This window comes from Artemia sp. Qi Xiang Cuo, chromosome 19 (assembly GCF_049724085.1).
Source record: "Artemia sp. Qi Xiang Cuo chromosome 19, ASM4972408v1, whole genome shotgun sequence".
NCBI classification, from domain to species: Eukaryota; Metazoa; Arthropoda; class Branchiopoda; order Anostraca; family Artemiidae; genus Artemia; species Artemia sp. Qi Xiang Cuo.
The window spans coordinates 31,205,162-31,221,931 of NC_142812.1; positions in this window are offsets into that span (position 1 = coordinate 31,205,162).

Consider the following 16,770-nt stretch of genomic DNA (forward strand, 5'->3'; position numbering starts at 1 on the left):
AGCGGAAAACTTGAATAAAATCGAAAATTGCGCCACTAAGCCCTACGATTTTACTAAACTTGCAGCAATTTTACCAAAATGATGTCACTTTCACCAAATATTCATCAAAGTTTCAGTCTGGATAAGTAAAATAATTACTGAGAATGACTGGCTGTTGGTAAAATTCTCTTGAATCACGGCCTCAGCCTCCCCCCATAATCCCCAGAATTTTGGCAACTGATGTCTCTTTGGCTACTGGAGAACCATATTAATTCTGGACAGTCATGCATTGTACAGTGAAAGAAAGAAATCAAATATTAATGTTTCAGTATAAAAAAAAAAAAAAAAAAAAAAAAAAAAAAAAAAAAAAAAAAAAAAAAAAAAAAAAACTGAAGACGAAAGGGAAAAATAAGAGCAATTAATCCCAAAAAATTAACTACAACAGAATTATAGTGACAACAGAAAGAACAAAGTTCAAGAAAAAAAAGTAGGAAAAAAAAGAAAACCCTTGGTCAATACTAAGGACATGGCAAATAATAGACACCGAAGCACTTCATTTAATACGGTAGTATTGTAGAACGTATATAGCAGCCAAATCTCTTATGAAGAGCACAAGCTTTCAAGTTTCACACAGCTAAATAAGTTTGAAAATGGAAACAACACGGTTTATAGCCATCATACAATATCGTCTATTGAATTTTGAACTGAGAAAGCACACTGTTACTAGATATAAACGCACCAAAAAATTAACCCCGTAAAACGAAAAATTACAAGCCCACGACTAATCCTAAAGAATCACACCATAATAATGCAAGGCACGTGCCTAAAAATATACTAAATATAAGAAGCCATAAATAAAAGAAGAATACTATACGGCGTCGCTCCCGCCCTTGAGAAATCACTTATCCGATGGGCAATATTAATTGCTGTCGTCGTTTCTCTGCTAAGTTAATTATAATACGTCCACCCTTACAGCTCTGTGAAATGCAATTCAGACATTCCAGTCGCTGGGCCTCAAGAGAGATGAGATTTTTAGGAAATACTGCTAAGAAACTGACACAACTTTGTGCTGTGACGAGCGCTTTTTGTTTTGATTTTTTTTTTCTCACGCTTACTGAATTCTACATATTCCAAGCGAAAGATGAGTTGAGAAAAAGGAAATATGTAGAGAAAACGTCCATCCCACAAGGGTAAAAATTAAGCTGGAAGCATATACCTTAGTTGGTGAGCTGATTTTTAGTCATAAAGAAAACTTTCAATTTTTATTCAATTTATTGATCCAAACTTAGCATATGGAATTTAAAGCACTTGGTAACTGACCTTAAAGGAATTGATAATTTTTAAATTTCGAAGAAAAAATCATATTATAAATCTTTTAAAAAGCTACTAAATTGAATTAAATAGAATTATTAGAGCAATGCGTTATAAATGTTTTACTGTCAAAAAATTCTATGGGCTAAGAAATTCCTCCATAATTATGTTCACTGATTCTACTAGAAAATTAATAGCATAAGATCAGGGTTTCAAACACCTAATGACTTAGGCAACAACTAGTACTACAGATTATTCACCCTGCTGTGACTTCCTCTCATTTTTACACAGTATCAGATTTTTTATTACCTTCTTTGATTTGCTAATCTGATCTTGAATTTTTATTCTTTTGATGTACTTCTTATTCAAACATCTAAAATCACTACAAAAGGCAAAATTTAACAGTTCCGTCGTAAGCCATTCTATCCCATCTTAACATAAATATTAACTTCATCATTCGTGCATGGAAACTAAATGAAGACACAATTTTAGTTATTATTTTTGTCTAAAGTGATAATGTCGGAAGATTTGCTTGGTGAATTGTTTTATTCTTCGGCTAGAGACAACGGTCGTAAAGATTGATTCCGGATAATAGTTTGTTCAAACTCAAGAATAAATCCCACAGCTAATTTGGCAAGCTTACTCTTTGCTTTCGACTAGAAATATATATATATATATATATATATATATATATATATATATATATATATATATATATATATATATATATATATATATATATATATATATATATATATATATATATATATATATAATAATAATAATAATAGTTTCCGAAACTAGGAAAGTCCTTAATCAGTGCATAACTATAGTTCTGCTATTAAATTACTCAAAACTTCAATCTCTGGGCCTAAATCAACCTTATTTAGTAACTTCGGTAGGATAGATACAAGTTGGCGTTTGATCAATTTCCTCTCCTTTACAAACTGGGATACCTGAAAGAGAGCGTATTGATAAATAATAACGTTAATATTCATAATCCACATCATATAGAAATATATGACAGTCGTTAATTAATTGAAAAAAGAACCAAAAATGAAGCTAAACATCAATATCCAACTGAACATGAAAATACAAGCTTCACTTAGTAAAATAAGTGCATTAAATTATGATGTGGCAAAAATCGTAGAATACTGATAGTGCCAGCTTTCTGTGCTGTAAAAGCAATTTTACTGTTACATCAGCGACATCAAATCAAAATTTAATTGAAAATCTTTCAAATCGAATGATTACAAATTGAAATTTTCATTATAATTTTCTCTATAGTAGGCCGATATTTTCAAATGGAAAAATTTTTCACGATCTTGAAGCTTATCTTGACCCTTTTGTGGCGGGTTTAGCCATGCGGGTCAATCTTTTACGATTGGAGCCACGAGACTAAACTTTCTGAAATAAGAAGCCCAAAATCCACCCTTTGCGTTTTACGAAAAGTTACAGGAATGCATTATTTGTTTTTCTCTTTGTAAGGGACCAAAAAACGCAATATGAATAGATATATAAACTCAGATGGGTGCGTTATATGTTGCTTATACAGGTTGATACGTACTTACACGCTCTTTTCCTCATCAACTTTAGCTAGGTGTTACTTGTGTTCAAGTTAGTTTATTAGCAATATATCTATAATAACAAAAAACACGAAAATGAATGCCCCTCCCCCCTGATGGCCGAGAAAATAGGAAAGAGGAAAGAAAATAAAAAATTATCAAACAATAAAAAAGGAAAAAGCAACTGATGCTAATTATCACCATAAATCAGCTCAAATCAGGATAAATAGGACTCCACAGACAAGGAAAAGAAAATCACAAATAAAAAGAAGCAAAGGTGAAAACACATTCAAAAAACCAATACTAAAGTAAAAAACGTATATAAAAAAGTGCCTAACCTAACCTTATGAAACCCAAAACGAAGAGAAATTAAATAATATAGGATGTTTAATATTACAGGAGAGCAATAATTCCTAATAATACAAGAGAGTAAGAATAATGAAAAGATCTTTCTCACAGATCAAAATTTGAGAAACTTCAAATCTTAAACATAGATTACATGTTAACTTTTTGATCAAAATTCACTGGAAACGTCCAAATAACTAAATTGCTTGTTACTTAGAGGATAAGAAACTTACGCCCTTTTTGTGAAACGACAATCTCAAAGTTTCAACCTTTCCGATTCACAAAATGGGCTTAAATCCTTTTAAAGTTTATTTTTTCTACTTACAAATAACCAATTCAATATACATTTATATATATATATATATATATATATATATGTATATATATATATATATATATATATATATATATATATATATATATATATATATATATATATATATGGTCAGCTTTATCTATAATTAATTCAAAAACTTTCCGAAAACTAAATATTTTTTAAAGAGAATTGAAGGCCATATTATACTTAAGATCAGAACAAATAGAAACCTACAATAACTCAAACTCAAAATGATCAGAAATTACTATTAAAGAATAAATGAAAACCAAATCAAACAGAAATTAAATAAGCAATCATAGCAAAAAATACATACAACAGGTAGTAATATAAATGAATAAATAAATCTTAAAACGAGTAAAGCTTAAGTTGAATATGCAAATCAAGCTTAAAACGAAGAAAAATATTTCGCTATTGTAGTATAAATGAAACCCAAAACGAACAGAAATTAAATAAACAATCATAGCAAACAAACATACAATAGGTAATAATATAAATGAGTAAATAAATCTTAAAACGAGTGAAATTTAAATTGAATATGCAAATTAGGCTTGAAAAAAACAAAACTCACTACAAACAAGAGTTTGGGTTTTGCAACCTTCTCTTACTGTAATAGTCTAAAACCTACTGCGTCATTGGCGCTTTACTGAAAACTACATGTGTCTTGCAAGGCCGTACCCAGTATTTTTGTCAGAGGGGGTTTTACTCAAAGATTTTTTTTGGGGGTGAAGGGGGGGGGGGTCTACACAAAAATAAACTTCAAAAAACGCATACAAAATTTGTTTATATTCATTTTTGTTACGTTTTTACAAGTCAAACCAACATTTCAGGGTGGGTTAAAACCCCCCTAATCCCCCTCTGGGTACGGGCTTGGTGTCTTGAACAGTCTTGGAAAGTACAAATAAAATCAAAATGAATGTTTGATATATAATGCTATTAAATGTTAAAAGATCATATGTTCAAGATTTCAAATCGCTGTAATTTTTACTTTCATTTTCAATGCTGTAATAACTGAAAAATAAAGTATTTGTAATTTAATTCGTTTTCAGTGAAGCACCAATGACGTAGTAGGCTTTAGACTTTTACAGTTAAGGAAGGGGGCAGTATCCGAACTCTTGCTTGTTGTGAAGCTATATTTATCTTGTCCAGTCTTGAAAAAAAATTAATAAAATCAAACTGAATATTTGATATATAATGATGTTAATTGCTGAAAGTTCATCAGTTCAAAATTTAATTTTACTGTAACTTTTATGTTTATTTGCACTGTTGTAATAAGTACAAAAGAAAATATTTGTAATATAATTCTTAATAGACTTTTACAGTGAGAGAAGGAGGCAAAACCCAAACTCTTGTTTGTGGAGATTTTTGTTCGTGTAAAGCTTTATTTGCATATTCAATTAAAGTTTCACTCGTTTTAAGATTTATTTACTCATTTATGTTAGTACCTATTGTATATTTGTTTGCTATGATTGTTTATTTAGTTTCTGTTTTTCTTTTGGGTTTCATTTATACTACAATAGCGAAATATTTTTCTTCGTTTTAAGCTTCATTTGCATATTCAACTTAAGCTTTAATCGTTTTAAGATTTATTTATTCATTTATATTACTACCTGTTGTATGTATTATTTCCTGTGATTGTTTATTTAATTTCTTTTTGTTTTGGGTTTCATTTATTCTTTAATAGTAATTTCTGGTCGTTTTGAGTTTGAGTAATTGTAGGTTTCTATTTTTTTTATCTTAATGCTAATATGGCTTTTAATTTTTCTTTTTAGAAAACTTCTTTTTCGGGAAGCTTTTTAAAATAAATTTCTGTTCGCTTTTGATTGCCAAAGCTTCAAGTTTTTCAAAATTCTCTATGTAAACATAATTTTTTATTCCAAAATAAATTAAAAAGTCTTGGCAAGATCTAACAAAATTAAACTGAATATTTGATATATAATGATATTAATTGCTCAAAACTCACCAGCTCAAGATTTTGTTTTACCCAGGGCCGGATTTAAAGTTTTGACGCTTCTAGACTCAATCGTTATTTCCGCTCCGTTTTTGCAAGATTTTCGGGAAAACCTCCAAAGCTCCGGGAATAGTGGAAGCCACACGGCCTAGTAAATCTACTGGTAAATCTTGGCCTGGTTTCTTGGACTTGTGGATAAACCTAGGCACGGAGCCAATTGATTTTGCGTAAGAAATTATTAAGCTAAAATCTGATTACACAAGTGACTTGCATGTGATTACGGCTTAAGGATTATTTATGGATTGTGGCTTTGGATTAGTATTCAGCACTATTATCATCTGAATCGAGCATTGAAATACTTGGACTTCTTGCAATTACTTGAAATTATTTGAACATTACTGGATTACTTGGCCCACTCAAAGATAAGTAATTATTTATTTTCACTGTTACGCTCATGTCGAAATTCAAACCTTTTGATATTGTTCTCGCTAGTTTCAAAAGTTACCCCCCTTGGCCAGCAATTGTTTTGCAGTCAAAAAGTGGTGCTAAAGGATTATGGAGATATACAGTTTTTTGCTACGGCGATCATTCTGAGCACCAAGTTTCAGAGTCTAATTTGAAATTACTTTCGGATAACCCTAGTGCTCGCAAAAGAACGGAAAAAGATGTTGGTAAAGCATTTACCGAATTAGATTCGTTTTCAGACATTTATAAATCGTCATCACCTACTTATCTAGCATTAAACCCAGCGAGCGTTATTGCAGAAGACTCACTGGCACCTAACCTAATCCTGCAAAAAATAGCTTTTACCCAGGATGAATTAAATCGGACACTAGTGAATCTTACAGCTGAGATTTCCCGTCAAGCTAAGGCTAAATTATCAGACCCTGATGCAGCGAATCAAGCAATTGATATTATAGTAAAAAAATTCATAATGCTATTTCCATTGATTACAACCCAAAATTCCAAGAAATGGAAAAATCACTCAAAGGACTATTTGCAATGGTTAAAAGCTTGGAAAGTAGGATTTTGTCATTGGAATCGAAAGTGGATGATTTTGAACAAGAAAAGATGTTGGAGTGCTTAGTGATGAATGGAGTAAGGCAGAGGCCTGGAAATGATCTAAAGAAAGAAGTATCGGATATCATTAAAGAAAAGATGCTGGTCCCTGGTTTTGAAGTTAATAATATTGTAAATGTTTATCGATTTAGTTTGAATGATTCTAACGATCAATCTAAAGTGTCTCCAGTGCTAATACGCTTAAAAAATGTGGAATTAGCTCCAGTTATTTTCAAATAAAAGACTAAACTAGCAAAGAGTGGAATATTTTTATCAGAATCGCTAACAAAAAAGCGTCGTGAAATTTTAAATGCGGCAAGAGATTGCTTCGGTAAATTTAATGTATGGACTGACCGCGGGCAAATTTTGGCCAAACCACCTGGTCAGTAAATGATACGAAAGATTCGATCATTCGCGGTTTGTGCTTAGCTTTTTTTTTTTTTTTTTTTTTTATTTTTTTTTTGAGCATTTATATTTTATGATTTAATGCCATATCTAAAATTGATTGTCTTTTTTTACTGGCAAATTAGAAACGCCCTCAGTTGTAGGACGACTTTTTGAGCTTGAAAATAACCCGTTAGATGTTTTAAGCATTATCAATAATTCTATCGGACATGTCAACAGTGATTTGATCACAGTGAACCACACAGTAATAAGTAAATATGTTTCTAGTCTGAGGGAGGCTGTCAAACGGTATGGATATTTTTCAGTGCTCCAGTTGAATATCCAGGGTCTTTGTTCTTCAATTGACCATCTAAAACAGATTGTTTCGGATGGGCTACCTGACGTTGTTGGTTTATGCGAGACTTTTTTAGATTCTAAAAATGATATGCTTTTGGATTTGGAAGGTTATAAAATAGAATGACTGAATTGACAAAAGATGGCCAAGGGTGGTCTTGCTTCGTATATTTCTAATAATCTCCCATATTCTCTTAGAATGGATTTATCCAGAAATATCGAAGGTGTCTTTGAGTCACTTTTCGTAGATATTAAATGTGGAGGTAAGGATTTAATTGTTGGTATTATTTATCGATCTCCTAGTGGCTCTATTCCACTGTTTCTACACACCCTTAATTATCTACTGGATACCATCCTAAAACAGTCGACTGAATTAATTATTATGGGAGATTTTGATGTAAACTTGATTGATATAAAGTCTTCTGTATCTTTGGATTTTCTGTCGTCCATTCTTGCCGCAGATACTTTACCTTCTGTATGAATCACATCTCGCATAACAGAGACTAAGTCATCTCTGATTGACAATATTTTCTGTACGTCCACCTTGATCCAAAATAATTTTTTAGTGAGCGACATTTCCGATCATTTCCCTGTTTACGCAATATACTATTTTGATAAACCGACTATTGAGAGGACTTGTGAGTGTGGTAAGAGGCCTTTTAGGTTTGGTGAAGTGGAATTGATGCTTCTTAGGTCAAGATTGGCAGAAATTTCTTGGGGTGGTTTTGAGAGTGATTCTGATTTTTGTAATTTATTTGATGCTTTTTATGAGTCTATTAAAGACGATGTTCTTGATATTTTTTCTGTTTCACCTTATAATCGTAAGTCTAAGAATGCTTTTCCTCTAAATCCTTGGATGACCCCTGGTCTCCTTAGGAGTTGTAGGAGAAAAAATAATCTCTGGAGGGCCTTTAAGTCTGCTAGCCCTTCAATGAAAGCTATTTGCTTTCAGCGATTTAAAATTTATAGGAATATTTATAATTCTGTGTGTCGAAAGGCCAAGTCCCAGTATTATTTTAATTGTTTTTCAGATTGTGGTAAAGATATACGAAAAACATGGCAGGTTATAAATTCTGTGATTAGGCCCTCTTTTCAGTCTCCATCAACCCCTTCTTTTTTGGATCTCGATGGCAAAATCATCGAAGGTGAACTGAATGTTCAAGATACATTTACTTCATATTTTGCGAATATTGGTAAAACGACTGCTTCGGTTGTTGGTTCTTCTCCTTCAGGGTCTAATTTCAGGTCTTATCTTAGGCCACTTTTTATGAAGTCAAATTTTTTGGAAACGGCGACGGAGAATGAAATCGCTAAAATTGTTATGGGATTGAAAAATTGTTTGTCTTCTGGCCCTGATAATATTCCTACTTAAGTAATTAAGTTCATACTTCCTTCCATTATTTATCCCTTAACAAAACTTATTAACGTCTCCTTTCAGCATGGTATTTTCCCGAGTAGTCTCAAGCGTGCTCGAGTCATCATATTATATAAGGGGGGACACGAAATGATCCAGCCAACTATCGGCCAATTTCTTTGTTGTCTGTGTTTAGCAAAATATTTGAGAAGGCGATGCTTTCTCGTCTTAATAATTTTCTTACTTCTAAAGATTTTTTTCACAATTTTCAATTTGGTTTTCGAGCACATCATTTGACTGAGCATGCGTGTGCAGTTTTACTGAATTATCTTCATTCTGCCATAGATTCCCTTTTGATTCCCGCTGCTTTGTTTCTGGATGTTCGTAAAGCCTTTGATTCTTTAACCCACAGTGTTCTTCTATTTAAACTTTCTCATTTTGGCGTAAGAGGTAGTGCGTTTTATTGGTTCAAGTCTTTCTTATCTGGTAGAATAATTTCTGTTGATCTACTTTTTCGCTCACCATCAAGTGTTGACCAGGGGATCCCTCAAGGATCAGTTTTAGGGCCGGTAATATTTTTAATGTATATAAATGACCTAATTTTTGCAGTTGTAAATAAAAATCCTGTTTATTGCTGTCATCTATGTAATCAAACAGTATCACTTACTAACAACTATAGTTTGCATAACTCGGATTCTCTTGTTACTTTTGCCGATGATACCACCCTTATTACTTCTGGAAGAACTGAGGATGAGGTTCGTACAAAGTTAGTGGACCTCTTTGAGAGAGTTTCAATTTGTTTTGATGCTAACTCTCTTGCCTTAAATGTTTCTAAAACCAGTTTTTTAGTTTTTTCTCGTATATCCCAGGCTTGTCCTCAATTATCTGAAATTCATATATCCAAAGGCTTTATTAGTAGACCAAAGGATGGCCATGTCCGTTTCCTAGGCATCCTCCTAGATGAAAATTTATCTTTTAAACACCATATTGATTTGATTAAAATGAAGGTATGCAGAAACCTTGGTATTCTAAGAAAACTAAAACATATCTTTCCAGGGCCAATTCTAAGAATCCTATTTCATAGCTTAATTCATTCTTATGTTTCCTATTGTTCAGTCATATGGATGTCTACTTTCCCTTCTTTTCTCAAACCGCTTTCGAATACTTATGATAAAGCTATAAATCTTATCCAGGATGTAAATCGTTCGGCAACTAAACCGTTACTTGATATAAAACTTAAAGCGTTCCTGTGCGTCTTTCGCTTTTCTTCAGCTCCATGGTGATATTCCTAGGTCCCTTAGATTTACGTCTTCTTTTGTATCTGATCGGTCAAATTATCAACTCCGTAGTTCTCTAAATATCCAAATTCCCCATACACCAACAATAAGATCCGATTTTAATCCTCTTGTTGCGTGTCGTTTGATATGGAACACCCTTCCCGATTCGGCTCGAAAATGCCACTCGTTTGGCACCTTCAAAAGACTAGTAAAAAAATATTTGTTTTCATGTGATTAATTTTCTTTACTTTTGCCTGCTGCCAAAAGTTTTATTTCATTTAATTTTTTTTTTTATTATTTTTTTATATATATATATATAGATGTTGTGATTCACTGTAGTTTGATAAAGCTTATTTAGTGAACTCTCCTTTTTTTTTATAGATGTTGTGATTCACTGTAGTTTTATAAAGCTTATTTAGTGAACTCTCCTTTTTTTTTTTTTTTTTTTTTTTTTTTTTTTTTTTTTTTTTTTTTATTAAGCAAATGCTTGAAATGTTAAAAGTTAAAATGCTTATGTTTATATGTTTAAATATTAACGTTATGTTTATATTGTTTAAATCTTAAGCGTTTAAATGTTTAATGTTTATTTGATCTTTTCATAATCCCCCTCCTACAGGCCATGGAGCCTTTGTGGGGATTTGTAGATTGTTATGTAATTATTTTACTGGTATATGGAAAATAAATCTATCTATCTATATATCTATCACTGCAATTTTCATTTTATTTTCAATGTATGTAATAATTAAAAAAGAAAATATTTGTAATAAAATTGATTATAGTAAAAAGCCAAATAAGCAGTAGGCCTTATGCTTTTACCGTTAGGGAAACGGGCAGTAGTCATACTATTGTTTGTAGTGAAGAATGTCAGTGTCTTGAACAGTTTTGTAAATAGATAATAAAATTAAACCGAATCCCTATGATTTTTGGAACAGAATATCGTTAATAAGTTTTTTTGGTTGGGCGGGGGGCATGGAGGGAGGGCCAGGGGTTAGCTCCCACGCTTTTTGGAATGAAATAACGTTAATAGATTTTTTTTTTTGGCGGGGGGGGGATCTGGACATAGAGGGAGGGCCAGGGATCAGCTCCCATTATTTATCATTGATACATTTTTGGGAGGAGGGACAGGTATTGGACCATGGTGGACCAGGGGTCAGCTCCCTTAAGTTTTGGAATATAAATATTATTAATAATTTTTTTGGAGGGGAGAGGGGGGCGGGCCATGAAGGAACAGGGGAAAGTTGCCATTATTTTTTGGAATAAAATGTCGCTAACAAGTTGATTTTTTATGGGAGGAGGGGGGTCGGGCCATGCAGAGAAGGCCAAGGGTCAGCTCGCTTTAAGTTTTGGAATAAAATATCGTTCATAAGTTTTTTGGGTGGTGTGAGGGGTTTGGTTTATCTGATTTTTGAACTAATTTGAAAACTCTAGCATAAGAACCTTATATGCCCCCCCCCCGAACACAACACACAACACTAGTACCAGGGCTCTTGGGGATTGTGTTGACCCGGGAGTGCTTGTTATCCGAAATTTAACAAAATGGATTTAACAAGCTGGAGTGTTTTGTTTACTTAATTTAACAAAATGGCTATCTAAAAAATTCGATCGGATGAATTTGGGATAAAAAGCCAGGAGGACTAGCAGCCCTTGCAACACTTGCCCCCGGGTTCTGGGGGGCTGTGTAAACCACAGAATTTTTATTGTATAATCTTTGGTCTGTTTTGGACGAAATAAAAATATAAAAAATTGATCACACGCATTTGAAGAAAAGGCGTTTGGTGGGGGGGGGGGGGCTAGTTGCTATCGGATTACTTTGGACTCTCAAAAAGGGAACTAGAACTTTAAATTTCTAGTCATTTGAGTCCCCTCCGAAGTTTATCTCTTCCATGAAAACCTCATATACCTCTGGTCATAATTCAACCCTTCACCAGGGCTCGGGGGGGGGGGATCAAGTGAGCCCCCTCTGAAGTTTATATTACCATCCCTTTCATAAAAAACTTATATGCCCCGGGAGGCATAACTTACAACACTTGCCCATGGGTTCTGGGGTTTGCTTTGTTAAACCTGGAATTTTTGTTTTATGAATTTTGGTCAATATTGAACAAAATGGCTATATAAAAAATTCGATTGGACACATTTGGAGAAAATAGGGTTGGTAAGGGGGGGGGACTAGTTGTCATCGGATCACTTTTGACTCTTAAAAAGGGAGCTGGAACTATGAATATCTAATCATTTGAGTCCCCTCCGAAGTTTATACGACCACCTCTCCCATAAACCTTATATTCTCCGGGGACATAACTTACAACGTTTGCCCCTGGGTTCAGGGGTGGGCTGTGTTATCCCTGGAGTTTTTGTTATATGATTTTTGGTCAATTTTGAACAAAATAGCAATATAAAAATTTGATCGGACGCATTTGGGCTAAATAGGGTTGGTGGGAAAGGGGAGGGGGTAGGTGCCATCGGATCATTTTTTAGTCTTAAAAAGGGAGCTAGAACTTTGAATATTTAATCATTTGAGTCCCCACCGGCGTTTATAAATTATACGACCACCTCTCCCATATACCCCCTGGTCACAAGCACAAATTATCTTATATACCTCGGGGCACAAGTTACAAACCTTAGCTCCTCTGCGCTCTGGGAGGTATCTTCACCCCGAAGTTTTTTTTTATTTGATCGTTTGACTATTTCAAAGAAAATGGTTATAGCAAATCCATAGGATAAACTTAAGGAAAAAAAGGGTGTAAGGGGGGGGGTAGATGTCTTTTGATCACTTTTGACTCTTAAAAAGGAAACTGGAAGTTTCAATTTCCAATCAAATGAGCTACCTTTGAACTTTCTACGACCACCCCTTACATAAAAACCTTATATGCCCCCGGGGCATAACTTAAAAGACTTGCCACTCGGCTTTGGGGCGTTGTATCGACTCTGGAGTTTTTGTTATCTGATGTTTGAACTATTATCAATAAATTGACAATCAAAAAATTTTTATTGGGTGGTTTTGGGGAAAAAAGGGCGTGGGGCAGGGGGCTAGTTGACCTCCGATCTCTTTTGAATAAAAAAAAAGTGAACTTTAAATTTCAATTTACAATCAAATGAACCCCTTTTGAAGTTTACAAAAAGGAGCCCTTCTATAAAACCATATATGCCCCCAGGGCATAACTTACAACGCCTACACCTGGGCCCTGGGGGTTGTGTCCGTTCTGGAGGTTTTGTTCTTTAATACTTGAACTAAGATTAAAATTTTTATCGGATGCATTTTGGGAAAAAACGGCGTTTGGGCTATTTGTCCTCCGATCACCTTTGACTCCTAAAAAGGGCACTGTAACTTCTGAATTTCAATTGAATGACTACCTCCGAAGTTTATACAACATTCCCTTCCATATAAGTGCCTCTGGGGAAAAAATTGGAGCCTTATAGCATTGTGGTTGGTGGGGGAGGCTAGTAGCCATCGGATCACTTTTGAATCTTAAAAAGGGAACTAGAACTTTCCATTTCTAATCATTTGAGTTTCCTCCAAAAATTATACGACCACCTTTACCGTAAAAACCTTGTATGCTCCCGGGGCATAAGTTACAACCCTTCCCCTGTTTTCTTTTTTTTTTGGGGGGGGGGCTATGTTGACCCTGGAGTTTTGTCATGTGATCGTTGGATTGTTTTAAACAAAATGGCTATCTAAAAATTTGGATCGGATTCATTTTGGGAAAAGAGTGGGGGGTATATGCTTGATGATCACTTTTGATGACTCTTAAAAAGGTAAAAAGAGATTTCAATTTCCAATCAAATAAGTCCCTCTGATGTTTATACAACAATCCCTTACATAAAACCTTATGTAACAGGGCATAACACAACACTTCCCCTGGGCTCTGGGGGGTTGTGTTGACCCATTAGTTTTTTGTATTTGATCTATAAACTATTTTAAACAAAATGGTTATCTCAAAATTTTTATCAGATGCATTTAGGGGAAAAAGGGTCCTTGGGGGGAACTAGTTACCCTCCGATCACTTTTGACTTTAAAAAGAGCACTAGAAATTCTAATTTACAATCCAAAGAGCCCCTCCAAAGTTTATATTATCCATAAAAAACATTATGCCCCCCCGGGGCTTAATTCATAACATTTGCCCCCTCGTTCTGGTGAACTGTGTTATCCCTGGATTTTTTGTTATATGATGTTTGGTCTATTTTGAACAAAATAGCTATATAAAAAATTTGATCGGATGCATTTTGGGAAAAGAGGGTTGGCCGAGGGGGGCTAGTTGCCATTGGATCACTTTTGACTATTAAAAAAGGGAATAGAACTTCCGATTTCTAATCGAATGAGCCCCCTCTAGACTTTATACGACGACCCCTTCCATGTGAAGTGCCTCTGGGGGAAAAAACAAAACAAAATAAGCATTGGAGCGGTATGGCCTTTACTATAGACAACGCTATAGTGTTGCCTCTGATATACTCACGAAGCACCTTGTCATACAGAATGTTTCTGTATAACCAATAGAAACCCTGTGAGATGAAGGGAAGAAGAGAGATGAGGTCATCCCGCTTGGCTTTGGTTATTGCGTGGCCATTTTGAAACTTCTGGGTAAGAACCGAAGTAGAAAGGGGGGTGCTACTCGTGACGGGGCACCAAATATGGGCATAGAGTCCCTAGGGAGAACACCTGTGCTGTCAGTCCCAATCCCACACCAAATATGGGCATGGAATCCCCAGGGAGAATGATTGCGTAATCGAAGTGGGTCAATGCCTCAATTCCCCTTTCGTGAATCAATAATTCCCCTTAGAAACAACAAATTAATTCCCCTTTCTTGACAAATCAATCAACCATGACATCATCTGTCAGACATTAAAAAACTTCGCCCAGAAACCATTCTCCTGAATGAAAACCAAAGACATTAATAAACTTCGCCCCGAAAAAATTCTCCTGGTCGAACTCCAAAGATACTAATAAACTTTGCCCCGGAAACAAATCTCCAAGAAACTCGGGCGAATGTTTTGATCTTAGAGATGAAGAAATTAACACGGGAAAAAGTTTCCCAGTAATTTCAAATGTGACAGCGTAGGAATACCAAAAACAAAAGGAAGACGCAAAAATTACGTTAAGAGATTATTTGAGCAAAACCGTTTTAGACATTTTAGGAAATTATTTCGGCGAAACAGTTAGAGACATTTTAAAAGATGATTTTAGAAGATGTTTTAGAATAGGATTTAAGGGTGAAACTCTATGGTCGTTATAATGCAAAAGTTCCATTTGAACAGTATCGTGAGGTCCCCTACCCTAACCCCAAAGGGCTCCGATCCCCCTACCCCAACCCCGAAGGAAGCCACCGGTCCCCAAAGGTCCCCCGGGCTCCCAAAGGACCACCCTGCCCCCCCCGGGCCCCCGGAACCCCCAAGGCCCACCCGGGGCCCCACAGGACCCCCCGGCCCCCACGGGCCCCCAGGACCCCCTAATGCCTCCCCCCGGGGCCCCAAAGAGCCCACTCCCCATTTTTTTAATACTTTTTTAAGGCTTTATTATATCTTTTCAGAACAAGTTATTTTCTTAATGTCCATCCTAAACCCATTTTCCAACTTGAAGTTCCCATCCTTCTCATCCACAACTTTACTTTACAGCTTTTTGGATACCTCAACACCAAGAAATACTTTTCAAAAGACTTTTCAGAACAAGTTATTTTCTTAATGTCCCTCCTAAACCCATTTTACAAGTTGAAGTACTTATCTTTTTCACCACACTTTTACTTTACAGCTTTTTGGATACCTCAACACCAAGAAATACTTTTCAAAAGACATTTCAGAGCAACTTTTTTTCTTAATGTCCCTTTCTAAACCCATTTTACAAGTTGAAGTACTTATCTTTTTCACCACAACTTTACTATACTGCCTTTTTGGATACCTCAATACCAAGAAATACTTTTCAAAAGACATTTCAGAACAAGTTACTTTCTTAATGTCCCTCCTAAACCCATTTTATAAGTTGAAGCATCCATCCTTTTCACCCAAAGCTTTACTATACTGCCTTTTTGGATACCTCAAGACCAAGAAATACTTTTCAAAAGGCATTTCAGAGCAAGATCCTTTCTTAACGTCGATTCTAAACCCATTTTCCAACTTGAAGTACCCGTCCTTTTCAGCCACAACTTTACTTTACAGCTTTTTGGATACCTCAACACCAAGCAATACTTTTCAAAAGGCATTTCAGAGCAAGATCCTTTCTTAACGTCCCTTCTAAACCCATTTTCCAACTTGAAGTACCCATCCTTTTCACCCACAACTATACTTTACAGCTTTTTGGATACCTCAACACCAAAGAAATACTTTTCAAAGACCATTTCAGAACAAGTTCTTTTCATAATGTCCATCCTAAACCCATTTTACAAGTTGAAGTACCCATCCTTTTCACCCACAACTATACTTTACAGTTTTTTGAATGCCTCAACACCAAGAAATACTTTTCAAAAGGCATTTCAGAGCAACTTTTTTTCTTAATGTCCCTTCAAAACCCATTTTCCAACTTGAAGTACACATCCGTTTCACCCACAACTTTACTTTACAGCTTTTTGGATACCTCAACACCAAGAAATACTTTTCAAAAGACATTTCAGAGCAAGTTACTTTCTTAATATCCCTTCTAAACCCATTTTACAAATTGAAGCATCCATCCGTTTCACCCACAACTTTACTATACTGCCTCTTTGGATACCTCAACACCATGAAATACCTTTCAAAGACCATTTCAGAACAAGTTCTTTTCATAATGTCCACCCTAAACCCATTTTACAAGTTGAAGCATCCATCCTTTTCACAAACAACTTTACTTTACAGCTTTTTGAATGCCTCAACACCAAGCAATACTTTTCAAAGGCATT